Source organism: Capsicum annuum, chromosome 10 (assembly GCF_002878395.1).
Source record: "Capsicum annuum cultivar UCD-10X-F1 chromosome 10, UCD10Xv1.1, whole genome shotgun sequence".
Lineage (NCBI taxonomy): Eukaryota > Viridiplantae > Streptophyta > Magnoliopsida > Solanales > Solanaceae > Capsicum > Capsicum annuum.
This window is the reverse complement of record NC_061120.1, coordinates 201,549,200-201,575,781: the sequence shown is the minus strand read 5'-3', so window position 1 is coordinate 201,575,781 and position 26,582 is coordinate 201,549,200. Positions and strand designations below refer to the sequence as shown.

General features: G+C 36.0%; 1 long non-coding RNA gene across 1 annotated transcript; it reads right to left on the bottom strand.

The window, feature by feature from the left end:
• Positions 1-18,874: 18,874 nt before the first annotated feature.
• LOC107855233 lies at positions 18,875-26,234 on the bottom strand. Its single transcript, XR_001670210.2, has 3 exons — positions 26,038-26,234; positions 21,462-21,539; positions 18,875-19,376 (listed from the first exon to the last, which is right to left on the bottom strand). It is a non-coding gene; the product is annotated as an uncharacterized LOC107855233 (long non-coding RNA).
• Between the last annotated feature and the right edge of the window lie 348 nt (positions 26,235-26,582).

The window sequence follows — 26,582 nt, the reverse complement described above, 5'->3', positions numbered from 1 at the left end:
TGGCAATTTTTCCTGTCCGAATACCATACTCTAATGACTCTCCTATTTTTACCAAATCTGCAAAGGTCGCTCTGATAGCGAACACTGTCCTGGTATAATATTCTCCTTTTTTAGCGCGAGAGAACACGGATACCATTTCCTCCTCGGATATGGGGGCTGCACTTTGGCATCTTCTTTTCTCCAACGAAAAGCATAATCTCGAAAACTCTCAATGCTCTTTTGTTTAATCTGATCTAGTAAATGCCGATCAGGGACTATTTCAATGTTGAATGCGAACGGATCAAGGAAACTCTTGGCCAATGTCCTCCAACCAGCCCACCTTTTCAGCTCCTAAGACATGAACCACTCCAAGGCTTCACCATTCAAACTTCGATTGAATAGGCGCATTAATAATGCCTCGTTTTTCCCTATCCCTACTAGTTGCTCACAGTACCTTCTTAGATGGGCCATTGGATTTCTGGTACCGTCAAATATCTCAAACTTAGGGACCTTGTATCCTTCTGGTAGATCTACTCCTGGGTGAACACACAAATCGTCATACCCCAAACCGTCGTGGTCCTTGGCCCCGTGAGACTCTTTGATCCTCATGATCTCTTCTTGCATGGCTAGTAAATTCCTTTCATGTTGGGCCCTTCATTCCTTCTCCTTCTCCTTATAATGGTCCATCTAAGGGTTAGGAAGGGGTTCATAAATATTAGGGGATATGATGGCTTGAGGGGAATTTGAAAGAAAGGCTTGATTTTACAGATGGAGGGAATTTAGTTGGTAAATGGAGAGAATATTTTGGAAATTGAGAAGGTTATGTGGGCCTTGTAAGTAGTTTGGCAAAATATGAGAAGGGTTTTGCGGATTTGGAAATAAATTTGGTGGATTCAAAGGTAAGTTTGCCGTATTTTGTGGATTTGGGAGTAAATCTTGCGGATTTGGGAATGCATTTTGTTGATTTGAGAATGTGTTTTAAGGATTTAGGAAAGGATTCGAAAACAGGTTCTGCAGGGTTGCGGATGGATTTTGTGGATGGTGGGCGTCTGGATTATTTTCACAATTAGTGTTTTGGACAAATAGAGGAGCGGAGCTAGATGATATGTTAGTTGGTTGGTCCCCGGAGTACTGAGGGGAGGGATTTGGAGTGGAGTCCCATGTCCTCTTGGAGTGGGAGCATTGACGATGATGGCCAAGTTAGCCAAATACCGAGTGTGATTTATTTCTTCCTGAAGCATTTCTAACTTTCTTGCAAGTTCCGTAATCATTTCATTCTGTTCTGCTATCACATTATCCCAGATAGTCAGTGCGCTTTCTTCACCATTTCCTGCCATTTTTGAAAGATGGTCAGAGGATGGAATTTTATGCGCTTTTGATCAGGTGAAGTAGGGATGTTCTTCCAACTTATATCAACACGGAGTAATTTCTATTATCTGTAAAGTAAACCAACTCGAAGGCAGAGGTGTTAGTTTTCGTATACGATAAATAATGCAAAATATTTGACAGGAAATAACCACATAGAGTTATTTGAGTCATAGCCAAATTCATCCATGGGACATAGTTGATAAACTTGCCTCTGATTCAAACATATGCACATATGCAAATGAAACAATTATATTACAAAAAAAATATTCTAATAACGCGTATCCTAGCTGGGGTGACCCTTTTGAACCAAGGGTTCAGGCATAACAATTTTTGAAGAAAATATATGATTCCTCAAATTCAATCCATAAGCCTCCAACTTATATAGACACGAAAAGGGCATAAATGCTTACAAATGATAACAAAATAGGGATACAATCTTTAGGGAAAGGAAAATAACATGAAAAAAGACACGTTCCCACACAGGGAATAGAAAATACTAATTCCCGAGTGCTTCTTCTATCAACCTTTGCCTTCTTAGCTTCGTCCACTTCTTTATTGGTGACATCCATTGACATTCAAACTGTTCCTTAGATGCAACCTCCCAAATCGATCAATTTTTTGCTTATCTTGCTTCTATTCTTCTTACAAAAGTAAGCAAATCAAGCTTTTTCTCGACCCCCAAAAGATAATGGATTGAATTATACAGGTATACATTTTCTTCAACACATATATGTGGTTCGTTTATAATCAACTCAGGGTCAATAGACGCAGGGCAGGTTTTCTAATGGGCCCAATACCTCGCTCGAATATTGGGTCATCCTAGACACATGCCTAAAATAGGGTTTTTGTTTCGTTCTATCCTCGACGTCTAGAGTGGGCTTGGACACTGGTTCTCAAGCGGACAACTTGAGTTTAGTTTGAAAATACAAACAGCATCAGACGACTCACATGCTGATAAGCTGTTCGTATTTCCAACATATTTTGGAATTGAAACAAGGGTCAGGACATCCACGAAACCCCAAAATAGTTTATAAGATGCAAGAAATGCCATGAGCTGCGATAAAACACGTAAAAACATAAACAGTTAATCAAAGACAAAATAAAACATTTTGTTAGAACCTAGTTAGATCCCCAGCAGAGTCGCTATTTCTGTTTTGCAAAAATTTTGACTTTTGAAAAGAATCGCCACTTAATTTGGAAAAGAAATTAAGAAAACTTTAGAGAGTTACTTCAAACGATTCAAAACAGAAAAATCATTTTAATTTAGAGATTCTAGATAAGTTGTTCCTATTAACGTTTTAGGAAGGTGTTAGACACCTAAAACGTCCGCTAACTTGCGATTATCTAGACTGTTTGAAAATCGTCTTTTGATTAACTTCAAAAAGAATAATTTGTTGAAATAGTGATTTAATTTTTTCAAAAAAAAAAAGACTTGCGTAAAATAGATTTAGGCGACTTAGTAGGAATTTTAACTAAGTCTAAACAAAACAAATAAACACATAAAAGGGTAAGAGAGGAGAAAGTAAAGGATTTAGGCCATTAGGCCCAAATCAACGAGACCTGTCCTAGTCTAGTTGGGCTTCCAACCCATTTCACCTATTCAAAACTATTTTTCGAGCCTTTGGCTTGAGTCTTGCTCCACTTGCATTAAATACAACTTTGGCTTCGAGGCCAAAATGAATGAATAAATAAATGACTAAATGAATAAATAAAAAGAAGACAATAATAAAAATTGAGACTTTTCAAGTCTTTTAGTGACCTCATCAATGGGTTTTGACCCATTTTCCTTCTTTGTCTATCTTCTAGCACCCGCACGCCATGTAGTGGACCTTAGGTTTAAACTTCGAACTTGACTCAAAGGGGTGAGCCTCATTTACCCTTTATGAAATGTAAGAGGAGAGGAGTCCATTTGGACTCGAGATATTTTTTGCATACAAAGAAAAGATAAAGAAATTAATATATGTTCAAGGCATAAAAGTGACATATTTCAAAGTAAAAGAAACTATCAAGAACCAATTTTTGAATGACAAGAATAAGCACACTTGCACAAGAATGAGAGTCAACAAATAAAAAAATGCAAAGCAAAAGTTTCACAATCATACTATGTATGAGTCAAAAATATCCAAATAATTTTATTTAACCGCAAAAGTTCAAACTTTCTTATCATTTAGAAAAGACAACATGCGAAAAAAGAAGAATAAACATCTTGGATGAAAAATAAAGCTAGCACGTCATATCTTATATGAGGGTTTTGAAATCCATTAAAATAATTAGTAGGCAAATGACAAATTCTTGACTTAACTAATTACTATTTTTATTAAGGCGCAACAAATAATAATAATTATTCTTCCAACATAAAATAAACAACTTTACATGCTAAAAAAAATATATCTACCAACAATAAGTTTAAACAAGACATGGGTATTGTTTTTCAAATAAAAATCTAAACTTTATCCAAAATAATCAAAGAATAAAGTAAAAAAAGAGAAACAATCAATATTATCTATTCTTTTCAACATAAAGGAAATAACTTTACATGTTAAAAACAAATATATCTACCAACAATAAGTTTAAACAAGACATGGATACCATTTTTCAAGTAAAGATCTAAACTTTATTCAAATAATCAAAGAATAAGGTGAAAAGGCAAAACATTCAACATTAACTATTCTTCTAAACATAAAGAAAATAACTTTACATACTAAAAACAAATGTATCCAACAACAATGAGTTTAAAAAAAGCATAAATACATCTTTTAAGCAAAGATTGAAACTTTATCTAAAATAATCAAAGAATAAAGTCAAAAAAGGCACATACAACTATTGCTAGCTCATTTTTATATCATGAACATGAAAATAATTAGAATATCGATACCACAATGTCCTAGGGCCTTCAAGGCCATCTATAACATACAATCCCAATAAATAAAATTATATCTACGAACTACGAAGAAGAAAAAAAATGAAAAACGATAATAAAAACTAAAAAAGGAAAAAAAGAAGGTGTGTTTACATTTTGAGGGGCAGCAAAACGAGACTACGAGCTTTGTTGGAATCAACCACCACCAAAAAACGTCGCCGGCAACTCAAAAATTTTGATTAGCCGATTAACTTTATGAAACAAAATTTTTAATAAATAAAAATAACTATTTTTGCTCAAAGAATTTTTTTTCCCCTTTCTAGCCTTTTTTTTTCTTCCTTCTCTCTTCTCTCTCTACCAAAATAGTGGTAGTATTTATAGAAGAGAATGGGGTATTTTTTTCCCTTTTCCACCAATGTGGGAGAAAAGTATTTATAGGAAAGGATAGGATTTATTTCTTGTCATCTACCAATGTGGGAGAAAAAGCATTTAAGGGGGGTTTTGAAATATAAAAATTAAAGATAAAGCGAGGTGGAAGATAATGTGGGGGAAATAGTACAATGTAGTACAATCTTTGAATTTCAAAATTGAAAAAGGACAAAGTTGAGGAAATAATACAATTTGAATTTATTTTTTGGTGGAAATTGATTAAAAGTTATGAGAGTTCTTGAGAATTTTGGGGTTATTTAAAATATAACCCCAATTGGAATATAAAATTTAGTCATATTTATTTATTTTGACCAAACTAATTGACGAATTGCAATGCAATTATGACCAATTTTCAATTATGGTCAAATCTAATAGATTGGCAAAATGAAATTAAAATTAGATAAGAATTAATACTTTTTTTTAATCCCGAGCTTCTTGATTTAATAAAATAAATGCATATTTATCCAAACAAAATATTTTTGAGAATAAATTATATTTAAATTAAGATTTAATCATTTGAATTTATTTTCAAGATAAGCCTTAATTAAATCTGATATTTTGTAAAATAAATATTTAAGTAACGAATTATATAATCTCGTATAACTGAACACGATAGTATATAATCGCTATTTAAAATGACAAAATCACGTACGAAAAATATTTTTAAGTTTTTTTTTATTTGGATGAAATAATTATTTTGGTTTATTAAAAACTGAAGAAACTCAGGATTAAATTTAGTCGTGGAGGACAAAAATTATGTGTCAACACATAGTGTTCATTTATGGACTCCTTTCGTCCATGAAGTCCAAGAATCCCTTTTCCCAATTCCAAGTTATGAATTTTCTTTATGATTTCATGATTGGGCTGCTCTTGTTCATGTTGATAAATGAGGAATTGATTTCTAATCCATGTTGGGTGATAATTTCTATATGGGTTTAATTATTATAGACCTAGATTCATGCAACCCTATGACTAAACTGTTGAATGATGAAATTCGATAGAACCATGATGTTTAATTGTTGTACAATGTTGTTTACATGTCTCATGCTGACAATATGTTTGATCAAATGCCTAGATGAAAGAAAATACCTAACTAGCATGATATCATGAAATCCCCATATATGTACAAGTTTATGCCTATTACATGTTCGATGAAATGTTTCAATAAAAGTATTATGAATTATGATATTAGTCATGTGTTCAAGTTATGCTAAGTCAGTTTCCTTCCATCGAGTCCTAGAGGTACTTGTACCCAAAACATTAGTTGTGTGCCTAGAGCCATGTCATGTTTTCATGATACTCTCAGTCAGTCTATGATTCTTAGACTTCAAACAGTCGTATAACTCAGGAAATATCCATGATCTCATGAATTCAATCAGATATCAATAGTATTCCGTCAGTCAATAGAATTCAATAACTTAGCCCATGTTCAGTTCAGTTAATCATGTTCAGTGTATATTTATATGGGAGTAAAAATTAGCACCGAGCCAACCCAAGGATGGGGACACACACTACCAGATGAGGGTGTGATCCTTAGACCTTAGAAGCCATCCTTGCATTCAAGAACTATGTAGCCAGCATAGATTGAAACGTCAATACAATCCAATGAGGGTTGATGAGGTGGATAAGCACTGTCAGATAAGGGGCCCACCATTCTTGTTTTGGGGACACTATTAGGTAAGGGTCACCCATAGCTTTTCCTTACCGGTGGTGCGGTATTGACACCCTTCCAATTAGGGTTACAGATTGGATCCCAACTCAACTATATTGCTTTATTTGGGGCATGTCAGTTAGATGACTAATTCCCACAGTTTCAGTGTCAATCTCAGTAAAAGAACTCAGATAGTTCTTCAGATTTCAGAATTGCCATACAGTCAACTCAGATATAGTAAGAAATTTAGAAAGTTCCATCAAATTCAGGACTGTTAGCTACAGTCATTCATGCTATCAGTATTTAGATTCATAAATCATATATTCACGGTATTAGTGTCAGTTATTATGTCGCATGCATGTATTCTCACGCTCATGATAGTCAGTTAGTTATTACTGTTCATGCATATGAACCCCATGCATTTAGCCTACCTCACATGCATACCGGTATATTCAATCATACTAACGTATTCGCGCTATGGTGTTCTTATACCATAGGTTCACACGAGCTCCAGATCAGCAGTAGATCCCAATTTCAGTAGTCCGAGTAGAAGTGAGTCCTCATCCTTCGAAGACAGGATGATTATTTTTTTATTATCTCATTATCTAGTTTATTAGACAGAGTTTGTTGGGGACATGTCCCATCAACTCCCTATTCAGATTATTCATATAGTTTCATTCATGTTTAGAGGCTTTTCAGACTATACATAGATTAGATTTCAAACTTCAATATTTTTAGTTTTGTTTTGGGTATTCTATTACCCCACTAAGATGTTATATTATTCAGTTCATGTTTAGTATTGAACCTTATGGCCTTGCAGTGCATGTTTCCGCATTATTATTTTATATTATGTAGTGTTTAGGTACAGATATCACTCATGGGTTAGCCTGTAGTCCTTCAGGGTCATGAACACCGTGTAGCATTCTGAGTACTAGATTCAGGGTATTACAAACTTGGTATCAGAGCCTAAGGTTCAATAGAGTCCTAGGAAGTCTGAAAGCCGCATCAAGTAGAATCTTGTACATGGGTGTGTTGCGCGTCACATTTATGTGCAAGAGGCTATGAGATGCTTTAGGAATAGTTTCTCCTCTTTTAATATTCATGTCGTGCCAGTGATCATAATCTCAAGTCAATCTCTCAGTCTAATCCACTTTTTCTCTTTATTTCAGAATATGCCTCCCAAGAGAAGCAATCAGTCAGTCCCTCATCCCGAAGAACCATTGGGCGACCATTTTTCTCATGCAGAGTTCAAGACCGTATTTACCACTCTTGCTCAGTTGGTAGATGCCTATAATGAATGACCAGCTATCGTTTCGGCCAACCCAGTGGCCAATTCAGTTGCAGCTAGGATTTGGGACTTCACCCGAATAAATCTTCCAATCTTTCTTGGGTCTTAAGACAGATGAGGACCTTCAGAAATTTCTAGATTGAGTTTAGAAGGTGACAGACATTATGGGGGTGACTACTATTGAGAGTGTTGAGGTAGCTGCATATCAGTTGCAGGATATTGCTTAGACTTTGTTCAAATAGTAGAAGTCAGAAAGGGCAAACGATGCAGGGTCAGTTGAGTGGGAGGAGTTTGCTTCAGCTTTCCTTGATAGATTCTTTCCTCTAGAGCTTAGAGAAGCCAAGGTTTTATAATTCATCAACCTCAGGCACGAAAATATGACAGTGAACGAGTATTCTCTCAAGTTTACTCAATTAGCCAGATATGCCCCTTATGTGGTTGCAGATAGCAGGGCAAGGATGAGTAAGTTCATCTCAAGGGCAAATGATAGCGTGGTTAATGAGTGCAGATCCACCATGTTAAGTAGTTACATGACCTTAGCCAGACCTATGACCTATACTCAGCAGATAGAGGAGCAAAAGATCAAGATAAGGGAGAAGCAGAATAAGAGAGCAAAGATAGGTAGTTTGAACTTTGCTCAGTCTAAATTAGAAGGAGGAAACCGTTCTCAGTTTCATCCTAAGCCATTAGTTCCAGCTCACTCTACATCTAGTTCTCCAGTTCCTAAGTTCAGAGAGGGTAACAAAGATAGAGCGCCAGGCTCTAAAACCCAGGGCAGTGTTAGCAGTACCCGAACAAATCCTCTTTGTCAGATTTGTGGTAAGAACCATAAGGGTGTGTGCAGAGCGGGCAGTGATGTCTATTTTAGTTGTGGCAAGCCAAGACACAAAGTCAGGGACTGCCCTCAGTCAGGTTATCATAGTCATCTTCGCTCTTCAGCTCAATCCGGTCATCCAAATTAGCAGGGGACCACTTTCAGTGCTACTAGTGGGCTACGCCCAAATTGTCTCTATACTCTTCAGACACGACATGATCAGGAAAATTTTCCTGATATAGTTACTGGTACGTTATAGATCTTTCATGTGCATATTTTTGCTTTGTTAGATCTAGGAGCTTCTTTGTCTTTTGTTACTCCTTATATAGTAGCTGATTTCGGAATCAATCCCGAAATTCTAGCGAAGCCCTTTTCAGTCTCTACCCCAGTGGGTAAAACCATCATAGCCCGACGGGTATACAGTAACTGCCTAGTTATGATATTTAAGAAAGTCACTTCAGTAGACTTGGTCGAATTAGAGATGACTAATTTTGATATCATTCTCAACATGAATTGGCTTCATTCCTGCTATGCCACAGTCGACTACAGAAATAAAATAGTTAAGTTTCAGTTTTCGAATGAACCCATTCTAGAGTGGAAGGGTAGTGTATCTGCTTTCAGGGGTCAGCTTGTTTCCTACCTTTGGGCAAGGAAAATGATATCTAAGGGATGTGTCTATCATCTTGTTCATGTTAAGGATTCCAGTTCTGAGACTCCCAGTCTTGAATCAGTTCTAGTTGTAAATAAATATTCAGATGTCTTTCCCGAAGATCTTCTAGGGATTCCTCCCAAAAGAGAAATAGACTTTAATATTGATCTTCTTCCAGACACTCAACCTATCTTTATTCTGCCATACATAATGGCACTAGCAGAACTCAGAGAATTGAAAGAACAGTTGAAGGATCTCATATATAAGGGATTCATCAGACCCAGTATTTCCCCGTGGGGCACACCAGTCTTATTCCTGGGCAAGAAAGACGGTTCTCTCAGAATGTGTATAGACTACTGTCAACTCAATAAAGTCACGGTCAAGAACAAATATCCTCTTCCCAGAATTGATGACTTATTTGACCAACTTCAGGGTGCCAGTTATTTGTCCAAGATAGACCTCAGATCCATCTATCATCAGCTCAGAGTTAGAGAATGTGATATCCCAAAAATAGCTTTTCGTACTCGGTATGGTCACTTCGAATTTCTAGTTATGTCCTTTGGTCTTACTAATGGCCCAGTCGCTTTCATGGACTTGATGAACCGTGTGTTCAAGCAGTACTTAGACTTGTTTATCATAGTCTTTATAGATGATATTCTGATTTATTCCCGTAGTGAGTGCAATTATGCAGACCATCTAAGAACAGTACTTCAGACTTTCAAAGATCACCAGTTATTCACCTAATTCAGTAAGTGCGAATTTTGGCTAAGGTCGGTACCATTCCTTGGCCATATCATTTATAGTGATGGCATTAGAGTAGATCCTCAAAAGACTGAAGCAGTAAAAAATTGGCCTCGCCCTGTCTCTCCATCAGATATCGAAAGTTTCTTGGGTTTGGCTGGCTATTACAGATGGTTTATTGAAGGATTTTCTTTATTGCATCCCCTATGTCCAAGTTGACTCAGAAGAAAGTCAAGTTTTAGTGGCCAGATCCTTACGAGAAGAGTTTTCAGGAGTTAAAGACTCGACTTACCTCCGCTCTAGTCTTAGATCTTCCAAATAGTTCAAAGGGGTTCGTAGTATATTGTGATGCATTCAGAGTGGGTTTAGGTTGTGTCCTAATGCAGTATGGTAAAGTGATAGCCTACGCTTCCAGACAGCTTAAACCTCATGAGAAGAATTATCTTACTCATGAACTTGAGCTAGCAGCCGTAGTTTCTGCCTTGAAGATTTGGAGGCATTATCTCTACGGAGTTCATATAGACGTCTTCACAAATCATAAGAGCCTTCAGTATGTCTTTTCTCAAAAAGATCTTAATCTTTGTCAGAGAAGGTGGTTAGAGCTGTTAAAAGATTATAACATGAGTGTCCTTTATCATCCGAGCAAGGCCAATGTAGTGGCTGACACTCTCAGAAGACTGTCTATGGGTAGTGTTTCTCACATTGAGAATAGTAAGAAGAAGTTAGCCCAGGAAGTCTATCAGCTTGCCAACTAGGCGTTCTCTTAGTCGACTCTTCAGAGGATGGTATATGTGTTCAGGGTAACTCAGAATCATCTCTACTCTTCAAGGTGAAATAAAAACAAGATAGAGATCCCAGCCTTGTTAAGTTGAAAGAGTCAATCAAGAATCAAAAAATAGAGGTTTTCTCCCAAGGGGGAGATAGTTTTCTTCGTTGTCAGGGTCATTTCTGTGTTCCAGGTGTAGATGACTTAAGGCTTCGAATTCTTGCAGAAGCGCATGGTGCGCGCTACTCTATTCATCTAGGGGCCACTAAGATATACCACGACTTACGAGAAGTCTATTGGTAGAGTGGGATGAAGAGAGATATTGTAGAGTTTGTGGCTAAGTGTTCTACATGTCAGCAGGTTAAGATAGAGCATCAGAAGCCTTGTAGTCTTATGCAGGAGTTCATTATTCCTACTTGGAAGTGGGAAAAAGTGAATATAGACTTCGTGAAGGGTTTGCCTCGAACTTATCATCAGCATGATTCAGTTTGGGTCATCGTAATCAAAATGACCAAATTATCTCACTTTCTTCCAGTTCATACCTCTTATTCAGCCAAGGATTACGCCAAACTATACATCAGAGAGTTTGTTAGATTGCACGATGCTCCGTTATCCATTATCTTAGACAGAGGTACCCAGTTTACCTCTCATTTCTGGAAAGCATTCCAAAAGGGTCTTCGTACCCAAGTTCATCTCAGTATAGCCTTTCATCCTCAGACAGATGGTCAAGCAGAAAGGATCATTCAGACTCTAGAAGATATGCTAAGGGCGTGTACAATTGATTTCAAGGGCAATTGGAATGACCACTTGCCTTTGATTGAGTTTGCATACAACAATTGCTATCATTCCAGTATTCAAATGGCTCCATTCGAAGCTCTCTATGGTAAGAGATGTAGATCTCCTGTTGGTTGGTTTGAAGTTAGTGAGGCCTCAATCATAGGGCCTGACTTAGTATTCTACACCTTAAAGAAAGTCCAGATAATCAGAGAAAGACTCTGGGCTTCTCAGAGCTGACAAAAGTCTTATGTAGATGTTTGTAGAAAGGATCTCGAGTTCGAGATTGGCGATTATGTATACCTTAAGATCTCTCCCATAAAGGGAGTGAAAAGATTCGGCAAGGAGGGAAAGCTCAATCCCCGATATGTCAGTCCCTTCAAGGTTCTCAGTTGCTTTGGCAATGTAGCTTATGAGCTCGAATTGCCTTCAAATCTAGCTTCGGTTCATCCAGTCTTCCATGTCTCTTTGCTCAAGAAGTGCATAGGTGACCCATCAGTCATAGTCCCTATTTAGAGCATAGATGTTCAGAAGAACCTCTCTTATGAAGAGATTCCAGTTGAAATCCTGGACTATCAGACTCGTAGATTGAGGAACAAAAAAGTCCCTCTAGTTAATGTACTTTGGCGAAATCTGTCCGTTGAGGGAGCTACTTGGAAAGCAGAAGCAGACATGGGTACCAAGTATTCTCACCTCTTCCCCACCAACTCAGATCAAGATCAAGGTAACAGTTCTCCTTAAGCTTACTCAGTTTCATGTTCAGTGGTCATCACAAACTTGGTATCCAGTTCCATAGTCATGTTCCCATTATAAACTTGGTATCAAATACCACCACATACTCAGTCATGCATTCATGTATCAGTTCAGTTATATAATTATACGTTAGACATGCATTCTCATTGTGAGAAACTTAGTTGATCAGAACACTCGGTCATGCATTCATGGATCAGTTACACATGCATCAGATAAGCATGTTCAGTATGATATATTCGGTTATCAGTCATGTCAGTCATGAGATCATGTTCCAGTTGTTCATCTTCAGTATACACGTCAGTCTATGTTTTTCCCCTCTCTCAGCCTCATTCGAGGATGAATATTCCCAAGGGAGAGATATTGTAATACCCTAAATTTTTCCTAGCTAATTTCGTCCCAAGAATGCCTAGCATTATCTTCTAAATTGAATGATGATTATTCCATGAGGAATAATCAAGATTTTCACTGTGTGTCGTGCGGAAAATTCAATAAGCTTTTCATCAATATAAGATTCACCCAAATCCGATGACCGAGTCAAAACTTACGACTATTTCAAGTTTCCGTCGTAAAACAATGCCATATTAGTCGGTGGCGCACCGCGCCACAAGATAAAATGGCATTTGGAAAATTCCAGTAGGGGTCTGTAATTATGGCACATCGCTCAAGGGCTCAAATTCAGAATCTTTCCTCTTTCTAGTGTCTCGGCGCGATTTCCCTCACGTCGCGCCAAACTTCCAGGTCGCAAATGAAGTGACAATGTGATGGCTCCACGTCGCGCCATTGCCTAGTTTCTCAATTGTCAAATTCCAGTGACACGATGCGATAGTGTCGCGTCGCGCTAAGGGTCCAGTTTGGGAAATTTTTATAATTTTAATTAACGCATCCAAGGGTTAAACGTGTCAACTTCCTACCCCTATTTAAACCCAATAACACGTGATTTACCCATTCTTCACCCAAATTATACTAGTTTCTCTCAAGTTTCTCTCAAAAACAAGCTAGGGTTTCTATTGGGGATTCAAATTCAAGAAAGTTTCACCGTTAATATTCACGAAATCACGAACTAAGGTATGCATAGTGTTTATTCATGGACTCTTTTCGTCCATGAAGTACAAGAATCCCTTTTTCCAACTCCAAGTTATGGATTTTCTTTATGATTTCATGATTGGGCTGCTCTTGTTCATGTTGATAAATAATAAATTGATTTCTAATCCATGATGGGTGATAATTTCATTAGATTGTACCATGATGTTTAATTGTTGTACAATGTTGTTTACATGTCTCATGCTGACACTATGTTTGATCAAATGCCTAGATGAAAGAAAATACCTAACTAGCATGATATCATGAAATCCCCATATATGTACAAGTTTATACCTATTACATGTTCGATGAAATGTTTCAATAAAAGTATTATGAATTATGATATTAGTCATGTGTTCAAGTTATGCTAAGTCAGTTTCCTTCCATCGAGTCCTTGGGGTACTTATACCCGAAACATTAGTTGTGTGACTAAATTCATGTCATGTTTTCACGATACTCTCAGTCAAGCTATGATTCTTAAGACTTCAGACAGTCGTATGACTCACGAAATATCCAAGATCTCATGAATTCAGTCAGTTATCTAAAATCAGTAGTGTTCCTTCAGTCAACAGAATTTAGTAACTCAGCCCATGTTCAGTTCAGTTAATCATGTTCAGTGTCCATTCAGATGGGAGTAGAAATTAGCACCAAGTGAACCCAAGAATGGGGACACACACTACCAAATGAGGGTGTGATCCATAGAAGTCATTCTTTGCATTTCAAAACTATGTAGCCATCGTAGGTTGAGACATCGATACAGTCCGATGAGGGTTGATGAGGTAGATAAGCACTGTCAGATAAGGGCCCCACCATTCTCGTTTTGGGGAAACTATCAGGTAAGGGTCACCCACAACTTGTCTTTACCGGTGGCGTGGTATTGACACCCTTCCAATTAGGGTAACAGATTGGACTCCAACTCAACTATATTGCTTTATTTGGGGTATGTCGGTTAGATGACTATTTCCCACAGCTTCAGTGTTAGTCTTAGTAAAAGTACTTAGATAGTTCTTCAGATTTCAGGACTGTCAGATACAGTCAACTCAGATATAGTACGGAACTCAGATAGTTCCATCATATTCAGGACTGTTAGCAACAATCATTCATGCTATCAGTTATCAGTAGTCATGCCATCAGTTATATCAGTTATCAGTATGTCTGCTATCAATATTTAGATTCAGAAATCATGTATTCAAGGTATTAGTGTCAGTTATTATATCTCATGCATGTATTCTCACGCTTATGATAGTCAATCAGTTATTATTGTTCATGCATATAAACCCTAGGCATTCAGCCTACCTTACATGCATACCAGTACATTCAATCGTACTGACGCATTCGCGCTATGATGTTCTTATACCATAGGTTCAGAGACACGAGCTCCAGATCAGCAGTAGATCCCAGTTTATTAGTCCGAGTAGAAGTAAGTCCTCATCCTTCGAGGACGGGATGATTATTTCTGTATTATCTTATTAGCCAATTTATTATATTGAGTTAGTAGGGGACATATCCCATCAAATCCCTATTCAGATTATTCAGACAGTTTTAGTCATGTTTAGAGGTTTTTCAGACTATACACAGATTATATTTCAAACTTCAGTATTTTCAGTTTTGTTTTGGGTATTCTATTACCCCACTCAGATATTATATTATTCAGTTCATGTTCAGTATTGAACCTTATAGCGTTGCAGTGCATGTTTCCGCATTATTATATTATATTATGCAGTGTTCAAATACAGATATCAGTCATGGGTAAGCTTGTGGTCCTTCGGGGTCATGAGCACCGTGTAGCGCTCCGAATACTAGATTCGGGGCGTTACCTGAAGTGACCAAAATGTCATCAATGAAGATGACGCTACAATCGTGAGCCATTAAGGGTCCAAACTAGTGATTCCTCACGACTTCAATGCTCCTATTAATCTTCCACTCTCGACCTTGATGTATGGTGTGCTCAATGGTAGTCTCAAAACGGGTCCTCCATGCATATTCTCGTATCCTCAAGATGAACAAGTATTGAGCCTCAATATGTTAACCTCCAAAGATGTCATCATAAGATAAGATGGTCATTTGTCCCATATCAGGAGCTCATTGTAACTCTCTAAACCATGGATGCTCCGCACGACACACACATCAATAGAGATAACCCGTACTATGATCTGTAGGCTGTAGAAGTGTAGTATAAGTAGTACTCAGTAGGCAACTGCCAACTGAGCTCCAACGATACCAATTTCGTCAGAATCTGACATTAGAAGAGAAAGTTATAGCCGAAATACAAAAGACAGTCAAAAATTTCCCAGGTATGATAGTGGAGGCCGATGGACCGTTGGGCTAGCAACGGACAATGAAACCACCTTCTGACTAGGAGCGACGGCCCAGGCCGACGGACCGTCGGACTAGCGATGGACCGTCAGTCAAGCCGTCACAAGGGAGACATTGAACCCCCTTTCTGCCCAGGTACGACGGTCAGGACCGGCAGACCATCGATCCAGCGAAGGACCATCATACCCACTGTCGCACATCCCATTCAATTATTTTTTTAGTCATTTTTTAAGGGGATTTTTGGTCTTTTACCACCCATTTTTATACCTAATAATATCAGACCAAGGCTCTTAGATTCATTATCTATCTACAAATTAAATTAGGATTTTCTCTCTAAGAGCAATCCTTAAGATACAAGATCCAAATTTTCTTCAAGAAACTAAGAAATTCAAGTCCTTCAAGACCTAGAACTTCAAGAAACTCACTACCCATTTATGCATAGTGTTCGTTCATGGACTCCTTTCATCCATGAAGCCCAAAAATCTCTTTTCAAAGTTCAACTAAATGGATTTTTATAAATTCCATGTTGGGTTTACTTTTGTTCATGTTGAACATGACCAATTGAATTCTAATCCATGTTTAGTAATAAATTTTAAGCAGAATTTATTATTATAACTGTAGATTCATGTGAACCTATTATTAAACCCTTGAATGAAGAAATTAGAATTGAATCATAATGTTTACTTGATGCATAATGTTGTCTACATATACTATGCTCACCATGTGCTTGATTAATAGCCTATGTGAATGAAAAGTGTCATACTAGTATGATAATATGAAATCCCTATTTATGTACAAGTTCATGCATATCAAGTGTTTGATGAAATGTCTTAGTCAATGATATTGGATATATGTGAGGCCATTGTGGTGCTTTAGAACTTGTACTTTGTGAATTCTCCAACTTATTATATTATGGACTATTGATGTGATCATGTATTCAAGAAAGTCATGTTTTGTCAATTTCTTTCTATCGAATCTTAGGGGTACTTGTTCCCGATAATTTAGTTGTATGCCTAGAGCCAGTGTCATGTTTTCAAGATACTCTTAGTCAAGCCATGTTCAATTAAAATCAATCAGCCTCATGATTCAAGAAAACTCAGTAATCTCAGTAATATTTCGTCAGTCAACAGAATTCAGTTAACTCAATCCAGTCAGTTCAGCTAGTCATGTTTAGTGTCTATTTAGATGAGGGGAGTAGGAATTAGCACTGAGTGAACCAAAGAATGGGAACTCACTTGTTATATGAAGGTGTGATTCTTGAAAGCAATCCTTGCATTCCAGAACTATGTAGCTAGCATAGGTTGAGACATCATAGCCTACTATATGAGGGTAGATGAGGTGGCTTAACCTATCATATGAGGATTCCCACCATTCTCACTAGAGTTACCTGTTATATAAAGGTTACTCACAAATTATCCTTACTAGTGGTGAGATATTGACACCCTCCTAATTGGGTTACAGATTAGAACCCAACTCAGCTATATTGTATTATTTGGGGCATATTGGTTAGATGACAACTTCCCACAGTTTCAGCTACAGAATCAGGACTGTTAGATACAATCATTCAGTCTCGGTAATAGAACTCAGATAGTTCTAAAGAATTTAGGACTATCAGATACAATCAACTCAGAACAGTATGGAACCCTACTAGTTCCATCAGAAACTAGGCTACCAAAACAGTCACTCAGTATCAGTTATTTCAATTACATGTTTATTAGTATCTCATGTTATCATTACCCAAACTCAGAAATCATGTTATCAGAAACTCAATTACAGTTTTTATGTATTTATGCATGCATTCTCACGTTCATGTTATCCAATTAGTTAGTATAGTTCATGCATGTGAACCCTTTGCATTCAGCCTACCTCACATGCACACCAGTACATTCAATTGTACTAAAACATTTGCGCTATGGTGTTTTATACCATTGGTTCAGAGACATGAGCTCAAAAGCATCAGTAGCATTTCGATCTCAGCGGTCAGAGTTAGTAGTGAATCTTCATTTAGTAGTGAATCTTCATCCTTCGAGGACATAACTATTACTTTATTATCTCATTAATTGATTTATTAGTTGGAGTTAGTTGGAGATATGTCTCATCAAATCATTATTCAGATAGTTCAATCAGTTAGAGGCTTTTCAAACTTACATGTTCAGACAGTTTTTTGGTATTGATATACCATATCTTCAGATGTTATGTTTTATCAGTTATATTACATTTTTTGAACCTTATGTCATTTCAGCCTTTATTTTTGCATTTTACAGTATATCATATTGTATACATGCACAGATATCAGTCATGGGTTAGCTTGTGGTCCTTTAGAGTCATGGGCACCATGTATCATTTTGGGTACCAGATTCGGGGCATTACATGACTTCACTACCCTTAATGATAGGGGCGGCCATGGAATGCATTTTGGGGAAACTGAAGTGACCAAAATGTCCTTAATGAAGATGACGCTAAAATCATGAGCCATTAAGGGTCCAAAGTCGTGATTCCTCACATCTTCAATGCTCCAAGCAATCCTCCACTCTCGGTCTTGATGTATGTATGCTCAATGGTAGGCTAAAAATGGGTCCTCCATGCATGTTACTGTATCCTCGAGGTGACCAAGTCTTTTTGAGCCTCAATGTGTTGGCCTCCAAAGATGTCATTAAAAGATAAGATGGTCATTTGTCCCATATCAAGAGCTCACTACAAGTCTTTGAACTATGGATGCTCCGCACAACGCACACATCAATGGAGATAAGCCATACTATGATCTACAGGCTGTAGAATGTAGTATGAGTACCAAATGAGTGGTACTCAGTAGGCAACTGCCAACTGAGCTCCAAAAGTAAAGCATACATATACAACAGGTAAACAGAATGGTAACCACACCCAAGAGTCCAGAACTTATATAACAAGTCAATGTGAATAATAAGGATCAACTATCCTGTTCAAGTCTGAGAGTCTAACATATAAGACTATGGGAGTATTAAGGGCAAACTATTCTATTCCAGCTACATTCAATAGACGTCTATGTTATACCATATGTCCCAGGCTATTATACGAATGAAGGGTGAAAGAAAGATATATAACAATATTCATAGCAAAGAAACACATATATAATAAGAACAACAAAGAAAGAGATATACGATAGTGCCACAGCTTTATATATCTAGATTTATATATTTACAAATGCACACACGTATATGCATGAGTTCATCTCAAAGCATAACCTAGATCATAATATCCTCATTTAAAGACCTTATTAACATACTATCAGGATTTACTACTATTGAACTCAGGACTTCCAATCAATATGGCTATACATGATATAATCGTGCATAATAGTGCATTCATAAGATAGAAGGGTTGAAGACATACCTCGAATCCCGATACCATATCAATGACCAATCTATCATAAGCTAACCATAATAATGATCATAACAATAATAATAACATCAATATCAACATAAATAACCAACTACTTCGGGAAATCAAATACCTAACTGAGCCTATGTGTACCCCCATCGCCCCAGACTCAAAAGGTTCAATCAATATATAACAAAAAAAGGCATATTCTTCGCTCATATCTATGCATCCGTCCCATACCGGTTGATAGACATTAGTGCATACTCATGATAGGCAATGTGCATACAAGAATGGATGAAAGGTACACAATCAATATAAACAATCTCATCATGAGTGTCATCATGACCATAATTATCTTGATCAATCTTTGGCCTTGTCAGGTATTAATATATCATCATAGTTTCTCCGGCCTTGTCGGGAATCAATATATCATCGTAGTATCCTCCAGTCTTGCAGTACATCAATATATCATCAAAGTATCCTCCGGCCTTGCCGGGCATCAATATATCATCAAAGTATTCTCTGGCCTTGCCGGGAATCAATATATCATCCTAATCATCAATGCATAAATATAGGTATATAATAGGTACACAGACTCAAGCCAATATACTCACAACCATAATCATAACATTGCAAAGATAACTATCTTATCATTATATTCTATCTGCTCATTATTAACTATCCAAGACTCATTATTATACCACTAGTTTACTAGTCATCACATCATCTCTAGTTATCAATCTAACTGATTCTTCACATAATCATTAATTATGGAATAGCAACTAACCATTAATCAATAATTAGCCAAACCTAACCTCTAGTCAAGGTTCACCATTAAACCATAATTGTCGTCTATTCACTATTCATCATTTATCAACTAAACATCTTTTATTAACTAACATCAATCAATATCTAATAACTGTTTACCAAATAATCCTCATTATTAACTAGTCCTCATTATTAGCTAGTCAGTATTAGTAATTAGGCATCATTATCTCCAACATCCTTTATCACCTAGCAATTTTAACCACGTTATCCCCATTTAACAACTAATCAACATTATAACTTATTATCAATAGCCACATATCATTACCATCGATAAATCCATCTTCATAGCGACGTATCATTCCTAGTCGTTAGATACCATATTACTAAGAAAGGTTCATTAACTAACATATTTAGAATTCTAAGCATCAAGTGCTATAGTCACCTAATAGACAACTAGTTACCACGTAGCTTATACCATAATTAGGAAGAACAGTCATAAGATCGCATTTTAAATAGAATAACATTAATAAGCGATATAATAATCACGAATGTATCGAATCTATTCATGTCATCACCAGTATTCAATCACTGAAATCATAAGCATCATACCACACCTTCCTCAGACCTATACCGAACAGATGTATATACGCGCACACACACATATATATTCATGAACTATAACCGCATCCTCTACAAGGATAAACAATTCCCGGATGTTCAATCGATATCATCTATCAGAACTCAACCCAATAATATGAAAAAAATAATCACAATATCACCATCACACCTTTCATCCCATATACCTTGCATACTATCAATAAGCGTATAATCATCTCTCACATAGAAGGCATAATATTAATAAGCATGACGTGACTACAAGTTATTTCATATATAAAGGTCATTCGTTATGACAGTGAGGAATATTACCTCTCTAGGCCAACTATCATATCTAAAAGGAGATAGCATCTTTATAAGCCTAACACAATATCTAAGAGAAGAATTATCTCTAAGGACCCAACATTATTTCTAAGAAGAAACAACATCTCTATAGGATAAAGATCAAGTCTAAGAGGAAATGGCATCTCTATAGGCCAAGTATAAAATCTAAGAGAAAATGGGCATCTCTATGGGCCAAGTATTAAGTCTAAGAGAAATTACATCTTTATAGGTCAAGTATCAAGTCTAAGAGAAATTACATCTTTATAGGTCAAGTATCAAGTCTAGGAGGAAAAAGCATCTCTATGGGCTCATTATTATCTTATTTCTATAAGCAATAGCATAGCTAGAACTCAGAAGTCACAATCTGAGGAACATTATTATGATATATCGAGTCACGAAGTAACCTTATACTAAGGTTTACTAGTCTCAACTTTGTCTAACATCTGCAGCTAATTCTACAATGACTAACACAAGTCTAGGCCTAAATGGGCAGTCTTCTAAACCTCAATTTCCTTAATTAGGTAAATTATGCCCCAAACTAGTCTAAGATATCTAGTTCAACTTCTAGATGTCAAGTAAGTCACATACAAGCCTAATATAGCAACTTCGGCTAGAAATAAGGTCACTTAAGTCAATTCCACTCAAATTACGATTCCAAGAATACCACACTGGCCCAATAAGATCAAATATACTAATCGTGCTTCAACACTAATACCATTATGCTACAATTCAATCTAAACTAGGGAAAAGGAAATATGAGTCTACAAGGTTATAAACACATTATCTTACGGGTCCAAGACCCTCATCTAATTTACCAAAACATCAATAATCAATGCTAAGCTATCTTACTCATAATTAATCCTAACATTCATATCCACACACAATATATATCATACATCATCTATGAAATAAAGTGGACAAGAGCCTACCTCAATGCCAAACTGCAAAATCACACTTCAAGCACCACATGCTTGTCTTCACTTCAAAATCCCCAAAATTCCATCACACTGTCAAAAACATAATCTACTCATCAATACGAGTCTAACGATACCCATATTGCACTATAATACTTCAGTCCAAAAATAATACCAAAAACCCAAAGTGAATCCCACGTACGAAAATTGTGTTTTTGAGGTCAACCCAATGCTCATACATCATCAAGGAATCATAAACCTCAATTAATTGTGCAAACAAACCAAATTTGGAGTTAATCAAGCCCGAAGCTAAATTAGGGTTTTGAATCAAGAATTAAGAAATCCACCAATAAAGTGATAAAATCTTACCTTAATTCGGATAATAATTATGATAAAAATGTTTACCAAGTTCCCTAGACACCCACAAGACTAAATTTTGAGTTATTATACCCACTTAGGTTTTTAGGCTCTCAAATATGAAAAGAAAATGCTCAAATTCGCGTCCTTGGGGTCTAATTTATAGATCCCTAAGCAAACAGATGCGGCAACCCTCAGCAAAGTCAATAACTTATTTTAAACCCTTGAAATTCATTCAAAACCCAAATAATATGATCCAATAGTTAAATTTGAGTTTAAACCACATTTCAAATACATTAGAATCATCAAAACTTTCATCCAAGATCATTTAGGCAAAATGTGAGGCCCACGCCTATAGTTTCCTTTTTCATAAAAGTCCGCTCAATAGCCCAAAATAAGTTCGAAAGCCTTGGAACTTGAACCAAGGGTCCCCCTAGTCTAAAAGAGACATTCTGAATGCATTGAATAAGTTGGATTTTAAATTTGAGGCCGTTTCGACCAAATATAGGTCCCACCCTCATATTTTAATTTTTCAACTTTCCGACCAATAGGCCGAAATGAGCTTGGGTGCATTGAAACTCAAATCAAAGGTCCACCTAGACTAAAATTGATATTTTATATCTGCTACCACAGTTGAAATTGGCATATGGGATTGTTTAATTAAAGTTTTTGCCAGTGGCCCTTTAGAACCAATGAAGACTTCAAAATAGAAAATTGGCTTTAAAAACCAAACAAACTGCCCGATAATTAAACTATTAGTCCCATCAAGTCATAGATTACTTGGATAAGATATGGATAAGCCCTAATAGGGATGATAAGTGATAACATGAAAAATGACCAGAAGGGTCATTACACACCGCTTTTTCAAACTAGATTTGAATGTAGTGGTTTCTAGTTAGAAATAAGTGTGAATAATAATTATTTAGTGTGAGAACATCTTTCGAGATAAGTATACATTATAAAAGTCTCCTAGATCAAAGTTTAGTTGATCTTTTTCTTATCGGTTGAGTTTTCATCAATTATTTTTCTTGGGTCAACTTCTAGTGATCTTTAATCCTAGAATATGAGGAGTTATGTGGACCATAATATATCAAATTAAATATATTTGAGTCTTATTTCTAATTCAACTAACGGTTTGTTAATCAAAGTTTGGAGTCACGAGTTATGAGTGTTTTAGTAAGACACTATACAGGGTTTGCGTTATGCCCGCGTTCGCAAGGGAATCGCCAAACGCCAATGAAATGGGTTATCTTTAATTGTGTGCTGCCAACCTTGAGGTTGGCTTTGGATGTGCACCACCAAACCTTAGGTTGTATTTGTCCATGCACCGCCAAGCAAAATCCAAGCATCATAAAGTGCTCTATTTTATTCTATTTTAAGGGTGCTAGGGTCTTTTCACATCCTATAATCATTTTTAATTATATATGGAAAAAATTAAGGTCTTAACACACGTTATTTCACTTCTCAAATCTCCAAATCATATTCCCTGAAACAATATAGGATAAACCACCTTGGGTTTAAGAATTTTAATCTCCAAGGGCAAATCTCTCTACGTTCTCTTCGATTTTTCTTCGTCAAAAAATATGTGGGACTATCATAAATCTCATGAGCGTAAATTTTACTTTTTAAAATAAGTTTTAAATATAAATATATATATATATATATATGTAATGGGTTTCGAAAATCATTTAAAGGGCATGCGTCATAAACCCGTTTTAATGAAAGTACATAATTACCAAAAGGGGTTTTACATAAGATTGATTTATAATCTTGTGCATACATGATTTGAGTTCAAAAAGTGATTATGAAAATGACTTGCAAAATTTCTTTTCCCATGATAAAATTTATGGTCTTAGCATGTTGTGAATTAGGATTGAGAGCATGAATTATATACCTTTTTCTGATCATGAGATTTGTGTATAACTAATGTTGGGGCTGCTTTATGATTGATGATAATTCTTGAGTTTTAAATTCCTCTTGATTATTATACATGTTTTTTTCACATGTTTTTCAAAGAGGTGATTTATATTCTAAACGCTAGGGTTTCCTAATGAAGAAACTGCATAAAATTAATGAAAGAGTTGACCACCATTTAAAGTCTTAAAAAGAGAGTCTATTTGCATAAGTTTCATATGCTTTTGAAAATAAGAACTCTTATGTGATTTGGTAAATCTATTGGTGGTCCTTTGCATGTTTTTGAAAAAGAAGGGCTATGGATTTGATATGATATGATTTGTCTTGCAAGTCTGGGTATGATGATACCCTGTTGTGATATGCACTTAACAGAATAAAAGAAGAATTGCTTATAAGCATGAAGTATGTTTTTAAGAGGATAAAATTGGACTTAAAGAGAGTTAGGTGGTTACCCGAAGAAGGCACGAGTTTAGATAAATTATTGTCTAAATCCACATTTTGGCGACAAGGGTTTTATTTTGCCCTGAAACAGGGAAATGTACACTGGCGACGACCGTTTGGCATAGTAGAGATTAGAACTATAGCCCTTGCGGAAAACTTAGGTTGGGGGCTTGACCAATGAGTTAAAGACGGATTTCGTATAGCCTATGGGATTGTAGACTTGTAGGGTGTACCATCTAGCTCAAAAGTAAAACATAGAGTCGAGTGATGACTTACAAGAATGTTTGAAGCTCATTGATTATGTCCCTGTGTTTCTATATATATATTATGATAAATTATTTTCATAAAGCTCTCACTTATTTTACATAAAGTATGTGTTATTTTTGGATTGTTCTACATACTAATACTTTCGAGTATTGACCCTCCTCCCCCATATTTCAGGTTCTGCAGTATAGCCTCATGATCCATCACATCAGTAGAACACTTGGGATATGACAGAATTGGTGAACCATCCATCTTTCGAAAGTCATTTACTCATATGTTGAGTCTTTCAGTATATGGTCTATCCGAGGGCTTTGTCCCGACCTAGACAGTTAGTTTTCATTAGATGCTTCATAGATAGAATTTTAGTTTTGTTTTGTCATAATTTCATTGACACGTTTTGGATTATAAGTTTCCATTGAACATTATCAAATCTTCTGCACTTTGATTTATGTATGGATTAAGCTTATGATAGTATGCTAAGGCGTCTCTCGAGCCTTTGTGGTTCGGAATGTCCGTCGCGACCAAGACTTCGACTCGGATCATGACAATTATGGAGATATATAGCAGTCAAAAGAGATAGAAAGGAATATCAATTAAGAGATTAGTGAATTTTAATGATTTTCTAGAGTACTCATATAATCTCTTTGGTTATAAATGAATATTAATTGGGAGATAAGTGGATTTAGTGACTTTTTAGATTAGTCATATAATCTCTTTGCTCAAAAAGAATATTAATTCGGTGCTAAGTGAATTTTAATTATTTTTTTGGATTAGTCATTTAATCTCTTTACTTTACTGTAGAAAAGAATATTAATTAAGTGATAAATTTTAATGATTTTCTAGATTAATCATATAATCTCTTTGACTATTAAAAAGTAATATTAATTAGGTGATGAGTGAATTTTAATGATTTTCTAGATTAGTCATATAATCTCTTTGGCTAAAAAGGAATATTAATTAGGAGATGAATGAATTTTAATAATTTTCTAGATTAGACATCTAATTTGACTAAAATGTAATATTTATTAGTTGATAATTGTATTTTAGTAATTTTCTAGATTAGTCATTTAGTCGCTTCTCTAAAAATATTACTTCTTCCCTCCCCTTAAAAAAATCAAATTCAAATTACAAAACTTGATGAATCAATTTCTGTGACATTTATCTGTTGACTTTTAGAACACTACGTTTTCTTAAAGTAATAAAAGATTTTTAACTAGTTTCTAGTTAAAATTTGTGTGGTAAACAATCAATACATAATAGGATTCCTTATTCAATGAATTCACTAATTAACAACAATAATGTAATTTCAAAAGTAAGGGGACGTGGCAAATTGGGAGGGTCTAGGGTCGAATCAGAAATGGTTAACCTGAATATGAAACCCATCACTATGTGGCAGAAGGGCGAAGCTTCTCGTGCACTTCACCACAGTTCCACCTGCAGAAGATTAAAGGTCCGAGGGGGCGACAATAAAAGGAAATCTAGAAAAAGGGAGTACGAGCACTCTCGACAAAACATCACATCCACAACCATCTACCAGAGAACACAGCTGGGAAAAATACATGTAAGAGAGAGGAGCAAAAAAGAAAGAAACGAAGGAATTTAAAAGCATCCTTACTCTTGAAATCTTATGAGACCAAAAATAAAGGACGAGCAGGTACAACATTGATAATCCAGAGCAGAAGGATGAGAAGGCGGAGATTGAAGCACGGAGGCAGTATTTCTCAGGTGTCTAATGGTTTAGGAAAGAAGAGGAATGAGAGAGAATTAAGAAACCCTACACAATTTTATATGTAATAAGAAATTTTGGGTTAGGGCAGACTTGGGCTGCCATTTAGGGCTTTTATTATTTGTTTGTGTTTGCTTTTTATTTGGGCCGCTTGGCCTTGTGGGGTACTCTTTTTTATAAATTAATAAAATCCCTAGTTAAACCCCCATAAAAAAAAAAAAAAAAAAAAAAGTAAGGGCTGCAGATAATGCTTGTGTACACATATTTTGATGGGCAAAATTCAGAATAGCATATTTATCTCCTTAATTATGAGTTTCATAGGAACAGTTTTATAATTACATAATATAACAAGTTGTATTTTGTATTTTTGTAAACTGTTGGTACAAAAATATAAATACATGTGATTTTTACTGCCCTTATAATTGATATGTATT